Source organism: Macaca fascicularis, chromosome 6 (assembly GCF_037993035.2).
Source record: "Macaca fascicularis isolate 582-1 chromosome 6, T2T-MFA8v1.1".
Lineage (NCBI taxonomy): Eukaryota > Metazoa > Chordata > Mammalia > Primates > Cercopithecidae > Macaca > Macaca fascicularis.
Window position 1 is genome coordinate 140,605,800 of NC_088380.1, and position 23,770 is coordinate 140,629,569.

Genomic DNA, 23,770 nt, shown 5'->3' on the forward strand with positions numbered 1-23,770 from the left:
GGGCACAAGACAAAGTGAAAAATAAAATCAAGAGCCAAGATGGTCTCTCTTAAGAAACCTGGAAGCCACTGATTTCAGTACAAAGCTTGGACATCTTTGAACATGCCTGGTCTCTTCAGACACAATTATGGGACCTTTGGCTTCAGAGTTCTTTCCGCAGCTGCTGCTCAAACTGTTCTTGCCTTATCTGTAAAATGGGCATAGAACACCTCAGGGGTTTGCATAGGCTGCCATATTGGTCAACCTTCTCCACAGGGCCAGGCGCAGTGGCTCACGCCTGTAATCCCAGCCCTCTGGAAGGCAAAGGTAGGAGGATCACTTGAGGTTAGGAGTTTGAGACCAGCCTGTGCAACATAGCAAGACCCCATTTCTAAAAAAACCCAAACATTTAATTAGCTGAGTATGGTGGCGCATACCTCTAGTCCTAACTACTTGAGAGGCTGAGGTGGGAGGATTGCTTGAGCTCAGGAATTTGAGGTTACTATGAGCTATGATCGGCCTGGGTAACAGAATAAGATCCTATCTCTGAAAAATAGAATAAAAAATAAGGCTGGGTGCAGTGGCTCACACCTGTAATCCCACCACTTTTAGAGTCCAAGGCGGGCAGATCACTTGAGGTCAGGAGTTCAAGACCAGCCTGGACAATATGGTGAAACCCTGTCTCTACTAAAAATACAAAAAAATGTAGCCGGGTGTGATGGCGTGTGCCTGTAATCGCAGCCACTTGGGAGGCTGAGGCAGGAGAATCACTTGAACCTGGGAGGCAGAGGTTGCAGTGAGCCAAGATTGCTCCACTGCACTCCAGCCTGGGCAACAGAGCAAGACTCCATCTCAAATAATAATAATAATAAATAAAAACTTTCTCCATAGGAAGGGAGATAATAGACATGAAAGTGCTTTAGAATGAAAAAACTATCATGGCTTACACAAAGCAACACAGGGTCTATTCCTATTGTGATGTAATGGCTCCAAGGGTAGTCAGCCCTTGGGAGATTGCAAATATTGATGAGCAAAGGGAAGAGCTTAAACACGACTACAGGAGATGCAACAGCTGAGGAACCTGGAACCTGGGCGGCCTCCCCAAGAGTACTCGGATATTCACAAGCTCTTAGAGGCTCTGGGCCACTTAGCATCAATTTTGCAGAGTCTTTTTAATTAAGGAAAACAGATGGGCACGGACGTGTAGATTCTTGACAGCTTTTGCCAAAGGAAAAACAGCTGTTTCTAGGACGTTTCACACCATTTTCCTCCCGTCCCAGGACCTCCTTCTGGTCAGTGCCTGGTGCTTTATTTCTTCTCTTTCTTTTTCTTCCTTCTTCTTTCTTCTTTCTTTCTTCCCCTTCCCCTTCTCCTCCTTCTTCTCCTTTTCTTGGGGGTTGGGGGATGGCAAAATCTCCAATACGGGCAGCACAGAGGAGAATTTCACAGATTCAGCACATTCCCATCCCACTACTCAAAAATTCAGGTGCCTGATTTTCCCTTGTGACGTGCATCTTAATGGTGCGCACGAGGCACAGTGAGTGGTTTTGAAGGCAGGTTCCTTATCATGGAGCGTTATCTTCACCATCAAAGTACACTTGAAGAAAAAAGCAGTTTCAACATCAAACCTGAAGGTTTGACTGTTAAAAGGAAGAGCCGGGACAAAGCGACCACAGCTTTTATCACAAATTCATGAGGGCGGCGTGCGGTGGGAATACTACATTTTGGGCCTGCTGCTGAGAATGCCTCCATGGCCTTTGAACAAAAAACAAACCATGCTGTGGAAATTGCCGGTAATTGTCTTTACCTACGGTTTCAGAGGGCGCACACCGGGCCTTGTGGTTGTGGGCGCCGTTTCATGCTGGGGTTCGCGTCCCTCCTCTGTTTGGCATACAGAGAGTGGAACAGATCAGGGCCTCAGATCTGTGTGCACCTGCGGTCGCTGCAAGGAAGAGAGGCGGATTGCTGAGATAAGGCAACAATGGAAAGTTTCTCACCTGAAAGGTCCGGGGAAGAGCCAGGAGGCCTGGGCGCTGGGGAGATTCATCTACCCCAGAAAAATAGGGAGTGGGGAGGAAGCCAGCCCACAGCCCAGCCCCCTCCACCGAGGAACCCCAACCCCACAAGCCTCACTTTCTCAAATGGTTTCTTCAACATCAACACCCAGGGATTCCTTGCACCCACTGAAAGGCAGTACAGTACTCACCTTCAAATATCCATAGTTCTTCTCAAAAACAAAAAGAGTGGCCGGGCATGGTGGCTCACACTTGTAATCCCAGCACTTCGGGAGGCTGAGGCGGGCGGATCACCTGAGGTCAGGAGTTTAAGACCAGCCTGGCCAACATAGTGAAACCCCGTCTCTACTAAAAATACAAAAATTAGCCGGGCGTGGTGGTGGGTGCCTGTAGTCCCAGCTACTCAGGAGGCTGAGGCAGGAGAATGACTTGAACTCGGGAGGCGGAGGTTGCAGTGAGCCGAGATTGCTCCACTGTACTCCAGTCTGGGAGACAGAGTGAGAGAGACTGTGTCTCAAAAACAAAACAAAACAAAACAAAACAAAAAAACAAGGAGCTCTGACAACGACTTGATGAGGGAAAAAGCAGAAAATCTCTGAGCAAGGGAACCCATCCCCAGAGCCCCCAACGAAACCCATCACAGGTCCCAGTGCTGGGCTAGGCACAGGGCGGGCCAAGTGCTACTAAAAAGGGGACCCCCAAGGCCTGCTGAGCTTCCAAGCTCTCTGGGGGTCAGGAAGCCCCACTAGCCTGTGGCTCCATCAGTCAGGGCAGGCCTAGGCCTGAGCCAGGCTGGGAGAGACAGCTGGAGGGGGGCTGACCACAGGCATGGAGGAGTCAAGGGAGAGCATTCCAGGGGTACCAGCAGGCAAAAAAGAGAGAAGGAGGCAAACTGGGGAAGGTGCCAGGCTCAATCATTCAATGCCTCCGTTTTTGTTTTCTTAACCCTTTTTATTGTGAAAAGTAAAACACTCAGGAAAAGTACATAAAGCATAAATGTATAACTTAATGAATTATGACAAAGTAACACTCATGTGGCCACCTCCAGGATCAAGAAATAGAGCATGGCCTATCCCCTGGAAATGTCCCACCTACATCTTTCCCCTCGCTCCTCACTGAAGGTTACCACTATTACCACTATTCCAACTTAGGGTGATCGCTTGCAACGTTCAAAGTTTTCCCCAAGCTTGCCTCTCCCCAAACACCATGGAATAGCTTGTCCAGTTGTGAACTTCATACAACTAGGCTCAATCACACACATCCTTTCAGCTTTTGCTCCACACGTCATGCTCAAAGTTCATCCACACTGTTGCATGCAGCCATGGTTCCTTCATCGTCATGGCAGCTGGCCCCTTTGCCTACTTTGGTGCCCTAATTCTCAGTTTGCAAGAAGCCAAGACTGCGGGAGCCCAGAGTTCTTGCTTGCCTGCACCAGCCAGGGGTGCCCAGCCTGCCACAGGCTCTGGGGCTTTGCCTGGACTCGCTTTTCTCCAGATGGCCACCTGCAGGGACAGGCGAGGACAAAGAGCAGAGTGCTCCCAACTGTCTCTGCAAAGCTTTGCATGGGGGCACACCCCAGGCTCTGAGCTGCTCACCCCAGCCTCAATGCAGATGACTGATGAGGACAGTAATCTATGACTGCTCTGCCAGCTCCGAAACCAGCTGGGCACTGGGACCAAGCAATAAACCGGGCACATCCCAAATGAGAAGCAGGTGGCTTCTTAGGACCATATTTCTCAACATCCTGCCCTTATGGTTTGCCCTTTATCCAATGTGGTTCCCATTTGAAAGAGCCTATAACCCATACGAAAAATGATAGAAATTATAGCTCGCCATCCCAGCCTAGCTGTTTAGGATACTGGAAGAAACATTAAGGCAGGGCTGCCATGATTATAAGATAGAGGCACTAGGGAGAGGTGGGGGGAGCCAGGCAACCCCCCAACATGCCTTTCCCTGCTCCCTTCTGCATGCAGAGTAGCCAGTTCACTTCTCCGAGGTACCTTTGAAAACGTGGCTCATGATCAGGTGCAGTGGCTCATGCCTGTAACCCCAGCACTTTGGGAGGCCAAGGCGGGCAGATCACTTGAGGTCAGGAGATCGACACCAGCCTGACCAACGTGGTGAAACCCCGTCTCTGCTAAAAATACAAAAAAATTAGCCAGGCTTGGTGGCGCATGCCTGTAATCCAAGCTACTCGGGAGGCTGAGGCAGAATGGCTTGAACGTGGCAGGCAGAGTTTGCAGTGAGCTGAGATCGTGCCACTGCACTCCAGCCTGGGTGACAGAGTGAGACTCTGTCTCAAAAAAAAAAAAAAAAAAAAAGGAAAGAAAATGTGGCTCAGTAGGAATTAGTGAGGCGGGCGCCAAAGTGCTCATCCAGTCTGGGGAGGACCCAAATTTCTGCCCCATTTTTTCCTTCCATCAGTCCCCACATTCAGGCCAAGCTAGGTCCCACCTCCAAGTACTACCCATGCTGCCTGAATGTCCTCTCACCTACCCAAGGTTTGCCCTTCCCAGGCCCCAGGAGCTGCTCTAATTCTTCATGGACTATTCCTGGGTGGTTGGTTCAGAGACCCACTGATGTCCTGCCCCCAAATGCCTGGCATTTCTCCTCTTCTGAACCACACCAATTAGCCTTGATTACAGAATGCACGCATTGTTCTCTAACAGTTTCATATGTGCAAGCCCCAAATCCCCAGATGGGGAGGGTGCGTGTATGGTGGGGGTGGAGCTAAGCCAAGCCTCTGCTCCTCTCTGGGCCTCAGTTTTTCCATCTCTGAAAGAAGGAGATGGCACAGAGACTCCATAAGCCCCCTTCCCCACAACCTGAAATGCTTTGGCCTGGTTCTCTGGTCTTCAGGAAAGATAAGTGATGATTGGCTGTCCTCCCACCCTCAGCCTCCACCCTTGGGCCCCGTGCCAGGAAACCTGCTCCCACCAACCTCCGCTCAAGGTCGCAGCCCTTGGCCTCCACCCCCAGCCCTACCCCCTGCCACTGAAAGGCAGCATTGGGGCAAACATCCTAAACCACCGAATGCTTCTAAAAATACGGTGTTTTTGTCAGAGAGCAACCTTCTACTTCCTTCAGGCTTTGATCTCCATGCAACCCACAGAGGAGAAGACACACTTACAATAACAGTTTAAAGCCTTCATCTTCCTTTGGGGTCTACCTCTCAAGGATTCTGAATCCCCAGCTGGGTGGTGGTAACCTGTGGTCCTTCTGAGCATGCTCAGATCCAACTGCAGTGGCTCAGAGACTTCACACAGCTGGTCCCACCCCAATCTATGGTCAGGAAGAAAAGTCCAAAACAGAGAGGCTGCCAGGGCACAAACTGGCCACGGAACACTATGCAAGTTTATAAGGCCCTTTACTATCTGCACTCTAAGGAGAAAAATTAATGCTATAGGGTAGGGCAGAATAAAATCAGTGCTCAAGCACAGAAATGGGCTGTGAAAAGGAAGGGAGGGTCTAACTCTAGCACAGTCCCTGGACAGCACAGACAACAAGTATTTGTTGAAGTTTTCATAAAGATTAAGAAATAGAGCATGTCTTGTCCCCTGGAAATGCTCCCTGTCCCACCCACATCCTTCCCCCTTCCTCACTGAAGGTTACCACTATTCCAACGTAGGGTAACCACTTAGAACTTTCCAAGTTTTCCCCCACCTTGCCTCTCCCCTGACACCACAGAATCTTTATGCATGGTCAGATCAGATCTGACTGGGCAGATGGGGAAAGTTCTTCACACAGCCTTGTGAACTGGACATTGGAAGGATGTCGATCAATGGGGACAGAGAAGTAAAGGGAGGTCCTGGCAAAGGGAACAGCATGGGCAAAGACCGGGCCACACTGAACAAGAAAAGCACAAATGCACACCATATTTGGCAGAAACAGAAGTATGGAAACTCTCCCACTAGGTCTGCAGACACACGAGCTCTTGCTGCCCTGCTGGAAACACAGGTACAAGCAGAAAAAACAGAGACAGTGATAAAAGGATCATCTATAAACACCGACTGTGTACCAGGCACCGTTCTAAGCACTGACCACATGGGTCCTGGCAACAGAACTGAGTTGTCATTGTCCACATTTTTTCTGGAGGGAAACAGAGCCTCAGAGAGGGGACGTTCTTTGGCCCCAGATTAGTGACAGAGCCAGATCTGAAACCATGCAACCCAGCTCCTGATGAATAAGCCCACGCAGGCTGCACTCGAGCCTTCATGCAGGCTGGGTGTGTGCTTGATAAGTCAGATCCTGGCCTTCCTGCTTTAGCAGGTGTCCAGGGAATAACCCCAGTGCCATGTACTCAGGTCTCCTTTGCACCATTCTCTGCTCATTGCTTCATTTAGTCTCCCAGCAACCCTTGAACTAAGTCCTGGTGTTTGTTATCAAAACCAGATGAGGAACCAAGACTCATTGTGATTAACTCACATAGTTACTAAGTGGTAGAGTGGGGATCTGAACCCAGATCCCTCTAATCCCAAATCCTGTGCCCCTAACTTCTGTATTCTAAGGCCTCTCTAAATATCACCCCCTGCCTGGGAATTCCAGACTGTGAGTAATTCAAACATGTCTGAAAAAGTCAAAATCACTATAATTTCCTAAAGACTTTAATAGAGGCAGAACATCTCACTTCAAAACAAAAAAATTATCAGCAAAACTGCCAAGGGGGCTCTGAGTCACTGTCTTGGGCTTCTCCTTGTTTTGGAGAGGGAGGTGTGTGGAAGAGCTCCAGGGCACAGGCCAGCCTTGAAAGAATAAGGGTGGGGTCCTGGCTTTGTCCTTCATGTGCTGTTGAATCCTGGGGTAATGTCTTGACATTTCTGGATTCATTAAATTAGCCGGGCGTGGTGGTGGACACCTGTAATCCCAGCTACTCCGGAGGCTGAGGCAGGAGAATCACTTGAACCTGGGAGGCAGAGGTTTGCCGTGAGCTGAGATCGCGCCACTGCACTCCAGCCCAGGCAACAGTGCAAGACTCCGTCTCAAAAAAAAAAAAAAAAAAAAGATGTGTTGGTTTCCCTGGGTGACCTCTGACACTGATTCTGAAATCACTGGTGTCAGATTACCCCAAAACCCCAGCGATCCCCTATACAGAAGGAACAAAAGTACTATACTTATAGGATTGACACACAGTTCAGTAAATTCACTGCTAGGGCTTAGGTTACTATAGATTTGCACGCAAGTCTTCCCTCTCCATTGCACCCCTTGCCACTTCTCAGGGACCAGTGGAGTTGCTAGAATTTCCTTGTCTGGTGGTTCACAGCTTTGACCAAGGTTTGCCAAAGACACCTGCAGCAAAGGCCTCTTTCAAGCTAATGCACAATCATCCTTCCAGGGGGATAAAGGTGATTTATGGATTCATGACCCTGAGTCATAAATCTACCAGCTATCTGCTATAGTTGGGAACAGCAGCTTTCTGGCCCTTGGCAACCCTGCATGTACTTGTGAGTCATCTAAGCACAGGTGCATTTCAATTGATAGAGCTGGATATGGGTCCTGAAAGGTTAGATGTAAAAAGAACCTCATTTCAAATGCCCTGGGGGAAGCCCTTGGCTTTCTATAATGGATAATACCACTGCCTGGCTTTTGAATGCAGTTATATACTGATGTATTGGGAGTATGAGGTATGGTGAGGAAGGTGTGTACAGTGGCAAGATTGACACACACGCACTTAAGTGTGTGTGTGTGTGTCCAGAATGGCCCAGGTTGTGTTCCTTTAGAGCGGTGTCCCAGAGTTGTGCAACATGGTAGCCATGCATATGTTTATAGCGTGTCCACAGGAAAACAGACCAGGCCATGCACTCCAGGCCAGGCCAGGCTGTCCCCTCATGATGCAAAGCTGAGAATCCCATCTCCAGCCAAGCCCAACAAACCTGTAATTGCCTAGCTGGCTGGTGATGTCTTTCCACAGGGTCTGACCAGGCTTCCCAGATGTGACTTCAGATGTGCACTGGTGTTAAGAGCGTGAGTCGGCAGAGAAGCATTCCAGTTCTTCCGTCCAGGCTCTTCGATCAGGCCCAAAGCAGTGGGCTGGGTACAGGAGAATGGGCCTCTTGGGTCAGCCCTGAGCATACATGGCTCCACCTGCACCCACAGAGTTCTGGGGGTGGTGGGGATGAGGGTAACACTCTCTGCTGCCCAGAGAGGACTAAACCCAGGAAGAAACAGGCTGCTGAGCTGATACTCCCCAGACAGGGATAGAAAGTGGCAAAGGCAGCCCCTCTCTTGTGGGCCTTTCCCTATTCTGGGAAGCACTGTGGATACCTCTGAATGTCTCCCAGCTGTGAGTATCCCGTCTACCTCATCTGAGAGTAATTGTTACTTTCCTGCAATCTGTAGCACCAACCCCACTGAAATACCCAAGAGATAAGAGCTGTGTGATCCTGGACTCCATGAGGTCAGTGAGGGGTGTGGGTGGAAGGCAGGTGCCCTGCTTCTTGGCTTAATGCAAAGTCAACAGGCTTGAGCACTGCCTCATCCAAGCAAGCACAAAGCTATTCCAGCCGGAGCGCTTGGATCCTTCCTGCAGGTGAAGGTCGTTCACATTCCAGGCAGCTCTGGGCCCTGGCCTCCACACTGCGTACCTGGGCAGTCAGAGGGAGTGCCTGATGGATATCTGCCCTGCCTTGTCTGTCTTCCCATCAGGGTCCAGCCCAGGTACTGGAACGACGACAGAGTTTCTTCCAGATCAAACCCTGGTCAGTTAGAGGAGCGACGGATTGAAAAGACATGAAATGGCCGGGCGCAGTGGCTCACACCTGTAATCCCAGCACTTTGGGAGGCTGTGGTGGGCAGATCAATGAGGTCAGGAGATCGAGACCATCCTGGCTAACATGTTGAAACCCCCGTCTCTACTAAAAATTTTTTTAAAAATTAGCCAGGTGTGGTGGCGGGCGCCTGTAGTCCCAGCTCAACTTGGGAGGCTGAGGCAGGAGAATGGCATGAACCCAGCGGGTGGAGCTTGCAGTGAGCTAAGATGGCGCCACTGCACTCCAGCCTGGGTGAAGAGCGAGACTCCATCTCAAAAAAAAAAAAGAAAAAAGAAAAGAAATGGGGCAGCTGCCTTCGTGCTCCCCAGTGAGAGGCCCTAATGCCAACGAGCAGCCTGCAGAGTAGGGAGGAGCTGCCCTGGGCCCCACAGCTGCCATGTCCAGGGCAGAGTACACAGTGATGGGGCTGCCAGGGCCACTGCTGGGCTCCTGCCCAGGCTACAAAGGCCTGGGGAAACCCAAGGAAATGTCTTCAATTTAACCAAGAGCTCTGAGTTTCCCACGTACACGCTGCAGAACCCAGGAGTCACCCCACTTAGGAGCATCAGTTCCTCCACATGTCCAGTTTCCTTTTCTAGCATTTCCCAAGGGGAACTCCACAAAACGCCAATAGATGTGCCATGTAAAAAAGGTGGTGTAGTCAAATACATTTGGAAAATTTGAGATTAATTAAAGTGATTGTTTTCTGAGCAGAATATCTCAGTGCCTTTATTTAACATGCAAATATGCATCTCAAAACTCCAAGAGGAGGCCAGGCACAATAACACACACCTATAATCCCAGCAGTTTGAGAGGCTGAGGCAGGAGGCTCATCTGATGCCAGGAGTTCGAGACCAGCCTGTGCACTACAGCGAGACCCCATCTCTACAAAAAATTTTAAAATTAACCAGTGTGGCGGCACGTGCCTATAGTCCCTGCTACTCAGGAGGCTGAGGTGGGGTGATTGCTTGAGCCCAGGAGATTGAGGCTGCAGTGAGCTATGATTGCATCACTGCACCCCAGTCTGGGCAGCAGAGTGAGACTCTGTCTCAAAAAATAAATAAATAAATAAATCCAAGAGGAAGACAGAGTGGACTGTTTGCCAGATGCGATCTAACTTTTTCTCATAGACTATCACAAGACTGGGATTTATTGGAATCCTTGGTGGCCTTCTTCTATACCTAATGCTGCCATCCCCTCCCACTGCCCAAAGATCCTAGTGAGCTGGGAGAGGTGAGCTGAGGCACAGCACTCTAGCACTGCACTGCCCAGTTTAGCAGCCACCAGCCACACATGGCTATTTACATTTAAATTAATTGCAACTAAATCAAATGTAAAGTGCAGTTCCTCGGTCACACCAGCCCCACTGTAAGCGCTCAATGGCCACATGTGGCTAGTGGCTACTGTACCGGACAACACAGAGAACATTTCTGTCACTGCAGAAAGTTATGGAGGAACGGTGCTCATCTAGCTTCTAGAAAGGCTGGGAGACAAGCCCAGAGCCATAGAAAAATTCTAGGAAAGAGCCAAACCGGCTTCACCCTCCCGCTCTTGGCCTCAGAATCTGAGAACCAAGCTCCCTTGAGACCGATAAGCCATGGATGCCAGCCACTGAGTCAGACTCTACCCAGTGCGCCAGAGGAGTTTCACTGAAACTGCAAGGAGGTGCGTGTTTCCTTTCCCCAGGGCCCGGGATTGTGCGGGGCAGCCCCTGACTCCCACGCCTCGGTTCCCTCCTAGGGGCTTCCTCCTCAGCCCTCCCCAGGCCCCACTGACACTGCCGAGAGCAGTGAGTCCTGAAGAGGGAAAGGAGGGGTTGCGCTCCTCTCTCCAGTGCTCCTCTGAGGAGTCCCAGTCCCAGAGTGTCCTCACCCTCCATGCCAGGTGACAAGGCATCTAAAAGATTGCCTCTGCCCCCAGCCAGGGACTGGGCCCACAGCTTGACTGAGCAGCCCTGGCTGCAGGATTTGGGGTAGCTTCCAGGAGCTGTCTCTGCCAGGGCTCTCGGCATGATCCAATCCCAGTCTTGGGGAGGGGGCTGTGGGCCACCCAATCTCTCCTTTCTCTAGTCGACTAAGGATGATCTGCTCCCACACCCCTGCCTTCCTCCTTTCTATGCTTATCTATATTTTCTTTTCTCTTCTTCTTCTTCTTCTTTTTTTTTTTTTTTTTTATTTGAGACAGGGTCTCACTCTGTCACCTAGGCTGGAGTGCAGTGGTGTGATCAACCTTCACCTCCTGGGCTCAAGCGATCCTCCCACCTCAGCCTCCCAAGTAGCTGGGATTACCACACCTGGCTATTTTTTGTATTTTAGAGAGAGGGTTTTGCCATGTTGCCCAGACTGGTTTTGAACTCCTGAGTTCAATCCATCTGCCTCCTAAAGTGCTGGAATTATAGGCATGCGCCACTGCACCAGCCCCATCTTTAGACAGACAGTTATGGGCTCTCCAGCAGGCAAACTAAGGCCTAGCTAAGGGGCTTGCAGCCCCCTCTGGGGAAGCTGTGGATTTCCTGGGACTCAGCCCATTGCTAGAGACTCATGGTCCCGGCGCACATCCCCACCAGCATCTCCAGTGTTGCCTTTCTCAAAGCACAAGCCCGTCTCATAAAAAGATACCAGCATTAGTGCTGTCAGGACCCTTCACATCACTGCAATTAATGAACCCCCACAGTCTCAAACATCCTGTTTCCAACATTTTGATAATGGCATCCTGTTTTCTTCTGGAAGGAAACCCAGGTTGGATTGATTAACAAATACAATCATTATTTAACCTCAGAACTTGGTTTTGAAATTAATTTACAATAAAAGAAAAAGTCCTCACTAAATAACCTCTCTAATTACATGTTAAGGGCTCAGAATGGAAAACATTCAGGAACACAAAAGACCCAACCAAGCTCATTAGCTCTGTTTGCCTCTAACTTATCTCTATGGCAACTCACAGAGGGTCCAGGGAAAAAAAGGTTTTTAAAATTAGATCATCAAGAACTTCATCCAGAACAGCCACAACACAAAACTCTTTCAAAAAGCCTTTGGTTGATGAAATGGTGAGGGTATGTTTCCTGATCACAGATGAGCACAGGCATAGGGAAGCCTCTTCCTGGAAGCCCTCGGCCACCTCGGTTCACCCTGTAGAGGTCATTTCAATGGCTGGAAGGTGCTCAGCCCCGCAGCCCACATCCACAGTGGAGGGGCCACTGGTGAAGGTGGGGAAAATGCTCCTCTGGGTGTGGCGGGGAGAATAGGAGAGTGTGTATTTTCTCAAAATGAGGCCCACAGACATAGAAGGAGCCAGACATCTAATTTTTCCTGCAACTGCAGCTCAAGATTCTGCAGGTTTTTACACTGGGACCCTCACAGGACAATTCTTGCCAACACAAGGATTCCTTTCTTTTTCTTCTTCTTCTTCTTTTTTTTTTTTTTTTTTTTTTTTTTTGTGAGTTTTACTCTAGTTGCCCAGGCTGGAGTGCAATGGCAAGATCTTGGCTCATGGCAACCTCTGCCTCCTGGGTTCAAGTGACTCTCCAGCCTCAACCTCCCGAATAGCTGGGATTACAGGTACCTGCCAGGACGCCTGACTAATTTTTGTATTTTTAGTAGAGATGGGGTTTCACCATTTTGCCCAGGCTGGTCTCAAACTCCTGACCTCAGGTGATTCGCTAGCCTCGGCCTCCCAAAGTGCTGGGATTTCAGGTGTGAGCTACCATGCCCTGCTTTTTCTTCCTCGTCTTCTTCTTCTTATTATTATTATTATTATTATTATTATTATTATTTTGAGACAGAGTCTTGCTCTGTCACCCAGGCTGCAGTGCAGTGGTTCAATCTAAGCTCACTGCAACCTCCATTGCCTCTCGGGTTCAAGCAATTCTCCTGCCTCAGCCTCCCAAGTAGCTGGGATTACAGGTGCCCACCATCATGCTGAGATTGCAGGCACCCACCACCATGACCGGCTAATTTTTGTATTTTTGGTAGAGACAGGTTTTCACCATGTTGGCCAGGCTGGTCTCAAACTCCTGACCTCAGGTGATCTGCCTGCCTCAGCCTCCCAAAGTGCTGGGATTACAGGCATGAGCCACCGCGCCTGGTCAAGGATTCCTTTCTTTTGGACCAGTCCTCTGCTAACCTCTGACAATGCTGGACAGGTGGTGGTGTCCTGGTGGCCCTGACCACCAGCTCCATCTTCTGGGTGACAGAGCAAGATCCTGTCTCAAAAAGTAAAAGTTAAAAAAGAAGGTGGTTGAGAGAGGTGAGAAAGTCCGCCTCCGGGAGGCCGTGCAGCATGTTCAACATGACTCCGCAGACGTGATGCCCTGACCCTCTGCAGCTGTGCCAGACTATGCCAGGCTGGTCAGATAAGGAGCATGAGCCAGAGGAGGAAGTGGAAAAGAAGGGGATGAGAGGGACCCCATAGGCTCTAGCCTCCTCTAGCATCCCCAAACAGCACATTTAGGGCCCTGAGAAGCAGAGGGGCTTTCTGGGAATGTAAAAGGCTGGTCCCATTGAGGGGCAATTCTGTAGCGACAGAGGGTAAGCCGGAGCCACCCTCCCCCAGCCAGACCCAACCAGATGCTGGCTTTTTCTGATGGCCTAAATCGCAGTCCACCCAAAGCCCTACTTCTAAGAGGCTGTGCTGGACCTGAAGTACACAGGCTGTGAGCTGGTAAGTTTCGATGAGTTCTGCCTTTCTTGCCTGTCCACCTCTCTGCCTGCCTTCTTTCTCTCCTGCAGGGTCTCTATGGGTCTCCATTTCTCCTCTGTGTCAGGATTTTACCCATTATTTGTGCAGCCCCTGTGGCACCTGGTCTCCCTGTTCATTGCTTCTTCAGGATCGGAGCCTGGAGTCCAGCCTGGCTTGCCCACTTCTCCTGAACAGGTTCAGCCTTCGAAATTACAGGCCTTCAAACATGACTTTGAATCTGGTGCAGCTGAGCTTGTTTGTTTTCCTACCCATTGTGGACTAGAACTTGGACCCTTTGCACTTTGCTTCTTCCCCAAGTGACTCAGCCCTCTGGGAGAGCCCCTCAGGTTAAGAGTAGGAGCTGCGTGGGCCCTGGTCACGGTGGCCTTAGCCCCCTACCTGTGCAGGCTGCTCTGTCACCCAGTCTGGAGGGCAGCGGCGCAATCACAACACGCAGCAGCCTTGACCTCTTTGGCTTAAGCAATCCTCCCAGCTCAGCCTCCCAAGTAGCTGGGACTACAGGCGCATGCCATCATCCCAGCTAATTTTGTTTTTATTTTTTGTGGAGACAGGGCCTCCCTAAGTTGCCCAGGCTGGTCTCAAACTCCTGGGCTCAAGTGATCCTCCAATCTCAGCCTCCCAAAGTGCTGGGATTGTGGGTGTGAACCACCATATCTGGCCCCAACTACCTTCTTTATCTCCCCAGAATCCATTGTCCAGGCCCAGGGTTGAGGCAGAGTGGGAAGGGGTCTGTCCCACATTCCCCAGGCCTCGCTGGTACAGCCTGGCCCCTTGGCTGGTGTGGGGTCAATCCAAACATGCCCTGTGAGCCCAGCCTTGTGTGCATAGGCACAGGCAGCGAAAACAGAAGCAGCAGGATGCTTTTTATTTGTTAATCTAGCTTGATGCCCTACCTCCTTCTCACAAGAAGTGGAGGCCCCTCACGGAGTACTAAGTGCCAGGAGTATAGATTCTAGCAGTGGCCTGGGCTGGTCTCCAGGAGTCAGGGCTCTCCCTGAAAGCAAGCTGGGGTTAAATATTTTTAGGGCAGAGGAGGCACAACCAGCCAGAACTACCTTCCTTTCAAATCTTACCGAGCCACTAAGCTTTGAGAGTATCCTCTCATTTACATATATTTACATTTGATTTGCATACGATATAAAGAATGGAAAATTCCCCCGTGCTTAGCTCCAAGATTACAGTCTCTAGTACTTTACTCCCACAGCTGCAGCACCCTGTGACAGGGGGTCCTGCCTGTGATCTGGATCTCAGCTCCCTGCAGCCTGGGAGCCAGCCTGCGGCCTCCTGCCTAGAGATAGCAGCTCCTGTGAAGGGGGTGGCAGCTGCAGACACAAGCCTAGCAAAACAAGGTACTTTCACATGTGACTCACACCAAGGACCAGAAGCAGAATTACAGTGTGAAAAACCAGTGCCGGCTGAGACTCCATCGGGGAATCCCCTCCAGCTCCCTCTCTGTTTCACTCCTTTAAAAAGCCCTGGCCATGCCCCAGCACTCTAGAACCCTCCAAGAAAGTGCTGTGCCTCCCATCCAGGATGGGCAGGGGCCATGGCACCTCAGCCAGGCCCCTTGACTTTCTCTCTGGGTTCTTGGGCTCAGAAATTACATCTAAGCAGAGAAAGAGGCAGAAATGGATTCATCCCAGGGGCAGAGCTGGAACTGGACCTGGGAGTAGTTGCTGCCTTGCAGGCTCCAGGGCTCCATGCTCATATTTTTCTTGGCCTGGCTTCCTCCTTCTGATCCATTCTCTGAGCTACCCATACACATGTAGCAAACTATTCTGCAAGACCACCAGAGCTGATTTCTGTTGCTTGCAAGGAGTGATCCCAACAGAAACCAGACATTCTCTGTGAAGGCAGGGTGCCCCGAAGTCCTTGTCAAAGGCCACGTTCAGCTCCTGACACATGTCTGGATTTTCTGCCACCCTCAAGGGACCAGCATGGCTTCAAGTCCTGCTCCTCTCAGTTTCCAGGGGCCTGACCTCGGGCACTTCCTTCCTCCAAGCCCCTAATTCTCTCACCTGGAAGATGATGCTGTTAATTAAGAAACACAGGATTGGCAGGGCGCGGTGGCTCACGCCTATAATCCCAGCACTTTGGGAGGCCGAGGCAGGCGGATCACCCGAGATCAGTAGTTCAAGACCAGCCTGGCCAACATGGTGAAACTCCATGTCTATTAAAACTACAAAAAAATTAGCTGGGCGTGGTGGTGCATGCCTGTGGTCCCAGCTACTCGGGAGGCTGAGGTTGCAGTGAGCCGAGATCCACCATTGCACTTCAGCCTGGGCGTGCAATTTGAGACTCCTCTGTCTCAAAAAAAAACAAAGAGTCCTGGACTGTGAGCTGTTGTGAGCTTCACCAGTGTCGGCACAGGAGGTATTCCATAAATGTGAGTTAACGTTGTTCCTGTCACCATTGTTATTGCTATTGTCCTACCAGCCTGAGTAGCTGAGCCACAGTAGGGTCAAGACTCCTGACCGCTGCATCACTCTCAGGGACACCTTGTGACATCCCTCACTGGGGTCCTCGCCAGCTGTGTGTCACACTGAGGTAGGGCTCCAGCAGGAGTCTCAGAACTGCTGAGCAGCTGCCAGGGCTCAGATGCAGCCTGGCCCTCCCATTAGGCCCCGTGTTAGCAACTTCATTCCAAGAGACACCCTTCTAGGAGTCATGGGAACCGATATGCTGGCAACCAGGCCAACTTCGGAGCCCAGGAGAGAACGCTGTCGCAGCTCCCTGGTGACTAGAACGAGACTGCGTGCCCATCCTCCACTATTAAGCGGCAGCAGCTGTGACGGTAGGCACGGGGGAGCGGTTTCCTTTTGAGGGTCCCGGGGTCCAAACATCACCCTGGTTACTTCCCACTCTTGCAGTTCAGAGGCACGACCCCTTCCAAATCCAGCCACCAGGGGGAGTCTGTGAGCAGCCCCCGCCACTCTGCGGGGGACTCCAGGCCTCCCCTGGGCTGAGAAGGGAGGAGGCTGCGGAACCGGCCACCCCACCGGGTAATCCGGGGCCAGGGCAGTGGGTGCACTGGTGGTGTGAATGGAGCAGACTCCCCAGCTCCCCCCGCGGACCCCCTACCCCAAAGATTTTATTTCCACCTGTATTTTAAAAATAATATTGGCCGGGCGCGGTGGCTCAAGCCTGTAATCCCAGCACTTTGGGGGGCCGAGACGGGCGGATCACGAGGTCAGGAGATCGAGACCATCCTGGCTAACACGGTGAAACCCCGCCTCTACTAAAAAATACAAAAAACTAGCCGGGCAAGGTGGCGGGCGACTGTAGTCCCAGCTACTAGGGAGGCTGAGGCGGAGAATGGCGTAAACCCAGGGGGCGGAGCTTGCAGTGAGCTGAGATCCGGCCACCGCACTCCAGCCTGGGCGACAGAGCGAGACTCCGTTTCAAAAAAAATAAAAATAAAAATAATATTAGGCTTGGCGCGGCAGCTCACACCTGTAATCCCAGCACTTTGGGAGGCCGAGGCAGGCGGATCACCTGAGATCGGGAGTTCAAGACCAGCCTGACCAACGTGGAGAAACCCCGTGTCTACTAAAAATACAAAATTAGCCGAGTGTAGTGGCGCATGCCTGTAATCCCAGCTACCTGGGAGGCTGAGGCAGGAGAATCGCTTGAACCCGGGAGGTGAAGGTTGCAGTGAGCCGAGATCATGCCATTGCATTCTAGCTTGGGCAACAAAAGTGAAACTCTGTCTCAAAAAAAAAAAATAAAATAAAAACATTAAATATATATATATTTTTAATTACAAAAGCAACTCACGGTCAATTCATGACATGGGTGTTCTGGGTTTTCTGGCTTGTTTTACTTTGCTGTATGTTTCAAGATTTCCTGAGTTTGGGCTATGGGGCCGAGGAGGGTCCCTGCCTCTGGGCTTCAGTTTCCCCTGGGTGCTTGTCTGGAGGTCCTAGTGTTCTCTTGAGTCTCCCTGAGTTCTCAGGGAGTTGTTAGAGTCTCTTTCTTTGATGCTCAAGGCTGGTTCCAGGAAAGGTGGGACAGAGAGGACCAAACCCCAGCCTCTGCTCCCAAGGCCTCGGCCCCTCCCGCAGGAGCCCTCACTGTCCTCCCTCCCCTCTGAGGGCAGGCTCAGCTCAGAGTCTCTGCTATTCCGGGCACATCATGACCCCACGCCCTGTCCAGACGGTAGGATTCTTTTATTTATTGATTGATTGATTTGAAACAGGGTCTGGCTCTGTCATCCAGGCTGGAGTGCAGCGGTGCAATCTCAGCTAACTGTAGCCTCCACCTCCCAGGCTCAAGCCATCCTCCCACCTCAGCCTCCCGAGTAGCTGGGACTACAGGCATGTACCACCATGCCTGGCTAACTTTTGTATTTTTTGTAGAGATGGGGTTTTGTCATGTTGCCCAGGCTGGTCTCAAACTCCTGGGCTCAAAGTGATCCGCCCACCTCAGCCTCCCAAAGTGCTGGTATTACAAGCATAAGCCACTGTGCCAGGCTGGTGTCATTCTTTTTTTTTTTTTGAGATGGAGTCTCGCTCTGTTGTCCAGGCTGGAGTGCAGTGGCATGATCTTGGTTCACTGCAAGCTGTGCCTCCCAGGTTCATGCCATTCTCCTGCCTCAGCATCCCGAGTAGCTGGGACTACAGGCGCCCACCACCACACCCGGCTAATTTTTTTGTATTTTTTAGTGGAGACGGGGTTTCACCGTGTTAGCCAGGATGGTCTCGATCTCCTGACCTTGTGATCCGCCAGCCTCAGCCTCCCAAAGTGCTGGGATTACAGGCATGAACCACCGCGCCTGGCCTGGTGTCATTTTTTAACTTCACACCAACTGACACCTTTGGTTCTCTGGATGCTCTGGCACCTGCCGTGGCAAGAGAGGTCTACTCCCATCTGCACGAGCCTCATAGTTCAGCTCCCCGCCAGCCTTCGAGCTGGTGCCCTGAGTACTTCGAGACTTTCTGTGGGCGCAAAGGAAAGGCCCAGACAGCATTTCTCACGCTTGAAAATGCAGACAAACTGTGAGCTTGTCTCAGGTATAAGTCCCAGCAGCTAAAGGGTTGTTTTTAAGTGCTTCCCCCCTGCAGATTTGAATCTCATCCTCAAACATAAAACGAAATGTTTACCAGCGCGCCGCCACACAAGCGTGAGTAGTTCAGGCACAGGCCAGAATACCACACTATCTTGTAGCAGGAGGAGCCGAGGCAAAAAGCCTTGGGACTTCTGTCCCTCCCCAGTTTGAGGTCCTAGGAGCAGGGCTGAGCAAGAGGCACTAGGAGCACTGCTCAGCTCCTAGGTAGAAAGGCAGGCTCATCTCTGAGGGCCTGGGGCTTCCTCAGCTCCTCAGTTCCCACCTTCTCAGAACCAGGCACCAGACACCAGCCCCAGGGGTAGATTGGAGGGACCCTCCCGGCCCACTGTGAGTCCTGGCCTGGGTCCCGAAATCCACCACAACGGGCAAGTTACGTCACTAGGGCCCAGCCTGCTGCAACTGAGGAAACCCCCGCCCCAACCAAGGGGCTGTGAATTTCAGAAGGGGAGTTTTTGGCCACAGAACCAGTCCCACAATGAATCAGGGATGAGGAGAGAGGCCCCATGAAAGCCCTTCCCCTCATCCCTCATCTGTTTCTGCCAATATGCCAATTTTCCCAGGCCACTACAAGCCCCAAGAAGGGAGGTGACTTGCTTACAGTCAACGGGTGCAGAGGTGCTGGCAGCTGCCCACAGTGGGCGTGCATCCCTGAGTGGGTGAGAATCCTGGAGGGAAGGAGAATGGATGGATCACCGCACAAAGGGTCTTGTACATGCAGGGCGAGAGACACCAAAGCTCCACATAGAACATGAATAAGAATCTCCAGTTTATAAGGGTGCCCTCTCCCCAAGATGCTGCCCTCCAAGCTAGGTCCACCCTGGGGGCCCCTCGGGCCTGTTGGGGATAGGGACAGGGAGGCAAGGGATGCAGGGTGGGATTGCTTTTAACCCCCCGCCCCCACCTACCTCCTGCTTCAGCTTTTTACAAAACCATGGACCAGGAGGAGAAAGAGGAGAAAGGGAGAGAAATTCTAAAATTCTAAAAACAAAAGACCAACTTGACCACGACGGGGAAACCCTTTAAGATGTCGGTAATAACAGAGCAGTGAACAAAGACTAAAAACAGCAAAACTGACAAGGAAAACCGCAGGGGCCCACCAGTGACCCCAAAGCGAGGAGATATACTTTCACCACTCACAACGGATGCACTCGGAGGAGCTGCCCTGCCACGCCCGATCCCAGACAGCTCTGAAGTCTGCAGGCATGGGGGCAGGGGTCCCAAGCGGTTCCTTGATGCTGTCTCCCATAAACAGCATGCTATTCCCCGCAAGTGAGGCAGCACTCTGATGCCCCCACCTTGGGACAGTGACTTGGACCCATCTAGCCTACCTCCCGAGAGCTCCTGAGAGCATGGCCCTGTCTAGCCCTGGCACCCAGCAGAGGCTGGGAAATAACTCGCTCCGTGAATGGATGACCATCAGCAACCCTGAGATGCCCCACCTCCACCAGAAGCTCTGCAGCCCCAGGCTCTGTCCCCCTGCTGGCTGATTACACCAACCCCAGTGATCTCCTAGGAGCTCCTCTGTGTTAAATGAGGCCAGGGGAGGCCTCCAATAACTTGGGGTTCCTGCCGTTCACCACCATCCTCACAAAAGGAACAGGGCGAGCTCTCTGTAGGTTGCAGAACTAGAGTCAGTTTGGAGCCCCAAAACTTTGGAGCCCAAAAGTTTGAGTTGTATGACCTAGGCGAGTCACTTCCGCTCTCTGAGCCGCAGTTTCCACGTCTGTAAAATGGGGTTAAAAGACCTACCTCTCTGGGCTGCTGTGAGGATGAGATGAGATAACACACAGGAAGGTGTTCCCACTGCCTGAGTGTTCCCAGTCATTCTTAGGGCCGAGAGGTATTTACTGGACATCTGCTCTCTGCCAGGCCCTGGCTCTGCCCAGGGGACCCAATCATGAGTAAGACGGCGGAGTCCTGTTGGGACAAAACAGAAAATGAGAGTGAGCAAAACACCCTAGGCTGCAGCCACCACCCACACCCAGGGAAGCTGCACGGGGACCCGGGTCTCCCAGCTCCTGTGCCTTGGTCCTGGAGGCCATCTGGGGTGGCCCTGCTCCCTTGGCAGTGCCCCTACCCAGGCAAACACAGTCAAGCCCTGATCTGGCTTTGGGAGCTGCCCACACCAGAAACCCCCTCTCTCTAGAACCCCACAACGGAGCTTACTCAGCTGGAGGGAACAGGGCTGCAGTTTGCCATCGGAGTCACCCAGTAAATTAGTCAGAGGAATCTCTCCGGCCTGAGGGGGAAGGGGCCCTTCTTGGTTCACCCCTCATCCCTCTGCCGGCTGATGCGCTGTTGGTCAAAAGTGATCCAGTAGACGCTTCACCTCCGTAGAGAGGTTGCAGCCCTGGAATAGGCAGAGCTGAGTGGTGGAGAGCCCCGGTTCTGGAGACAGACCATCCTGAGTTTCAACCTTCGCTCTGCCTTTTACCAGCTGTGTGACCTCGGGCAAGGAACTTGACCTTCTTGGGTCCACTTTCCCTAATAATAGTCATTCTAAGCTCATGAGGATGTGGTAAAGACCAAACAAGGTAACTGATGTGAAGCCCCTTGCATAATACTAGGCATAGGTGAGCTGGGCAGTTAATTTGTATACATTTAACAAACACAGGACCACAAACTCTTCCAAGTAAGTTAAAAACAGTAACCAGTTTAATCCTCACAAGAATCCAGTGAGACAGGCAGTGTTGTCATCCTATCTTTTTTTTTTTTGAGACAGAGTCTCGTCCTGTCGCCCAGGCTGGAGTGCAACGGCGTGATCTCGGCTCACTGCAACCTCTGCCTCCTGGGTTCAAGCAATTCTCCTGCCTCAGCCTCCCGAGTAGCTGGGACTACAGGCGTATGCCTCCACGCCCAGCTAATTTTTGTATTTTTAGTAGAGACGGAGTTTCACCATGTTGGCCAGGCTGGTCTTGAACTCCCGACCTCGTGATCCACTCACCTCGGCCTCCCAAAGTGCTGGGATTATAGGCGTGAGCCACCGCGCCCGGCCCGTCATCCTATCTTACAGATGATACCGAAGAGGGTAAGTGACAAATAGGGTAAGTGACTTACAAACAAAAGAAGGGTGACCTGCCAAAGCCACAGAGCTACCAAGTGGTGGGAGCAAAATGGAAACCCAGGCTCTCTTCTCTTCTGTTTCTTCCCATCCTTCTCCTTCCAGTTCCTGGTTTTAGAAAAAGTTGAAGCCCGTGAGGGGCATCTGGCTTAAGAATCATCCCTCCCTCCGGTCTCTGCCCTCCCTGGCCCCGGAAGGCCTACCGACACTACACTAGGCTGCCTCTCCAAAAAGAAGCTGATGTTGTCGGTATGAGGCCCCCCTGAGATCAGACTCTTACAGTGACCACCCCTGCTCCAACCTCCTGCCCCAGTTTGGAGCCAGAGGTGTCCAAACCTTTGCCCTCACACTCACCTCAGAGCCTGCAGCTGGTCAGCTGCCTGCAGTAGGCTCAACTGGGCCAAGCGATGGGCAGAGCCACACAGGAAGTAGAAGGGACTGCCCACAGCCTCAGAGGGGCGAGGAGGGCAGACAGCCCCTCTGCAGCTTCCCTCCCTAGAGAGCCCCCAGCCTCTGCTCACACACCTCTGGTGACAGGGAGCTCACTGCCTCTGCTGCAGCCCGGGCGGGCCATGGCTGGCCAGCTCTGACTGCTAGACGTGCTTCCTCAAGCCGAGATGAAATCTCTCTGTGTAATTTCCTCCCATTAGTCCTGTCTCTGCCCCCAGGCCCCCACATGGCCAGCCGGCTCCTCCGGCCTGCAGACATCTGGAGATGGCCATCTCTTGGCAAGAGGAGTCACCACTCAGGCTGAACGTCCTGGCAGCCTCAGCCTGGCCTCAGAAAGCAAGATTCCTGGTGCCTTCCCACCCTGGTCCCCACTCTCCACCCATGACCCTTGCAAGATTGCAGGATTGCAAAGGCAGCTGCTTGCTCAGGCAACAGATGCTAAGCACCATAACAGGCCTGGTTCTGAGCTCAGCCCTGCTGCCTGGGAACAATAATAATAAGTGACAACAGTCACCACTCAGCAAGTATCTACTCTGCCCTAGACATTGGGCTAAGTACTCTACAAGCAGGAACTCATCCCATCTTCCCAGCTATTTGAGACAAGTATCACTCTTACCCCCACTCAACAGATGAGAAAAAGAAGGCTCCAAGAAGGAGGTGGCTTGCTCAAGGTCCTGCTCACACTGAGTAAGTGGAGAAGCTGAGTTCACACCCAGGCTGTGAGTTTCAAGCTCAGCTCTTGACCAACAGAAAACAAAGACACAGCAGCAGAGGGACAGGAGACTCACTCACAGGAAACAGAGGCCAACAGCTCAGGATATGATGGTGGCTTCAATTCTAAAGGCAATGAGGTTCCTGAAAGGAAAAAGGATCTCTGTGGACCTGGGGAGGCAGGGAGGCTTCCTGGATTAGGGAGAGACCAGGGATGGGCCTTAAAAAGACAAAGACGTGGCCGGGCGCGGTGGCTCAAGCCTGTAATCCCAGCACTTTGGGAGGCCGAGACGGGCGGATCACGAGGTCAGGAGATCGAGACCATCCTGGCTAACACGGTGAAACCCGTGTCTACTAAAAAATACAAAAAACTAGCTGGGCAAGGTGGCAGGCGCCTGTAGTCCCAGCTACTCGGGAGGCTGAGAAAGGAGAATGGCGTAAACCCGGGAGGCGGAGCTTGCAGTGAGCTGAGATCCGGCCACTGCACCCCAGCCTGGGCGACAGAGCGAGACTCCGTCTCAAAAAAAAATAAAATAAAATAAAAAAGACAAAGACGCCTCTGACTGCAGAATGCCCAGCTAACAAATGAACTGGAAACCCGTCCGTCCCCACTCCCAACCCCCACACAGTGAACCATTATGCAACAGCCCTATCCCCTGGGCAGAAAGCATTTATTAAGTGCCACAGTATGCTTGGCCCATGTTAGTATTCAGCAAGGGCACAGATGAAGGTGCCATGATCCCAAGAAGTGAGAATCCATTTGGGCAGGAGGGAGGCCTGGTTAGAGGTGTGGTAAGCAGTGACTACAGGATCTGGTATAGGTCCTCGTCAAATTTATCCTGCCCACCACATCCTGTTGCTCCTTCCCCTACTATGGTTGTCCTGGGCTGGAGAGGGGTGAATATGGAATAAGAGGGTGAGCTTTCCTTGGGGCACTGAGCCAAGAAAGTCTTGAAGCCCCATGCAAGGCAGTGGGTCACATACTGGGAGGTTCTATTCTAGGAGAGGGGGCAGACAGGGAGAGCCAGTGTCCTGGGGAGGG

The 23,770-nt window shown here is 51.8% G+C and overlaps 1 non-coding gene across 1 annotated transcript; it reads right to left on the reverse strand.

The window, feature by feature from the left end:
• Window positions 1-1,113: 1,113 nt before the first annotated feature.
• On the reverse strand, window positions 1,114-21,676 carry LOC135971064 (uncharacterized). Its single transcript, XR_012414075.1, has 4 exons — window positions 21,564-21,676; window positions 20,256-20,423; window positions 2,186-2,479; window positions 1,114-1,921 (listed from the first exon to the last, which is right to left on the reverse strand). It is a non-coding gene; the product is annotated as an uncharacterized protein (transcript).
• Window positions 21,677-23,770: the final 2,094 nt, after the last annotated feature.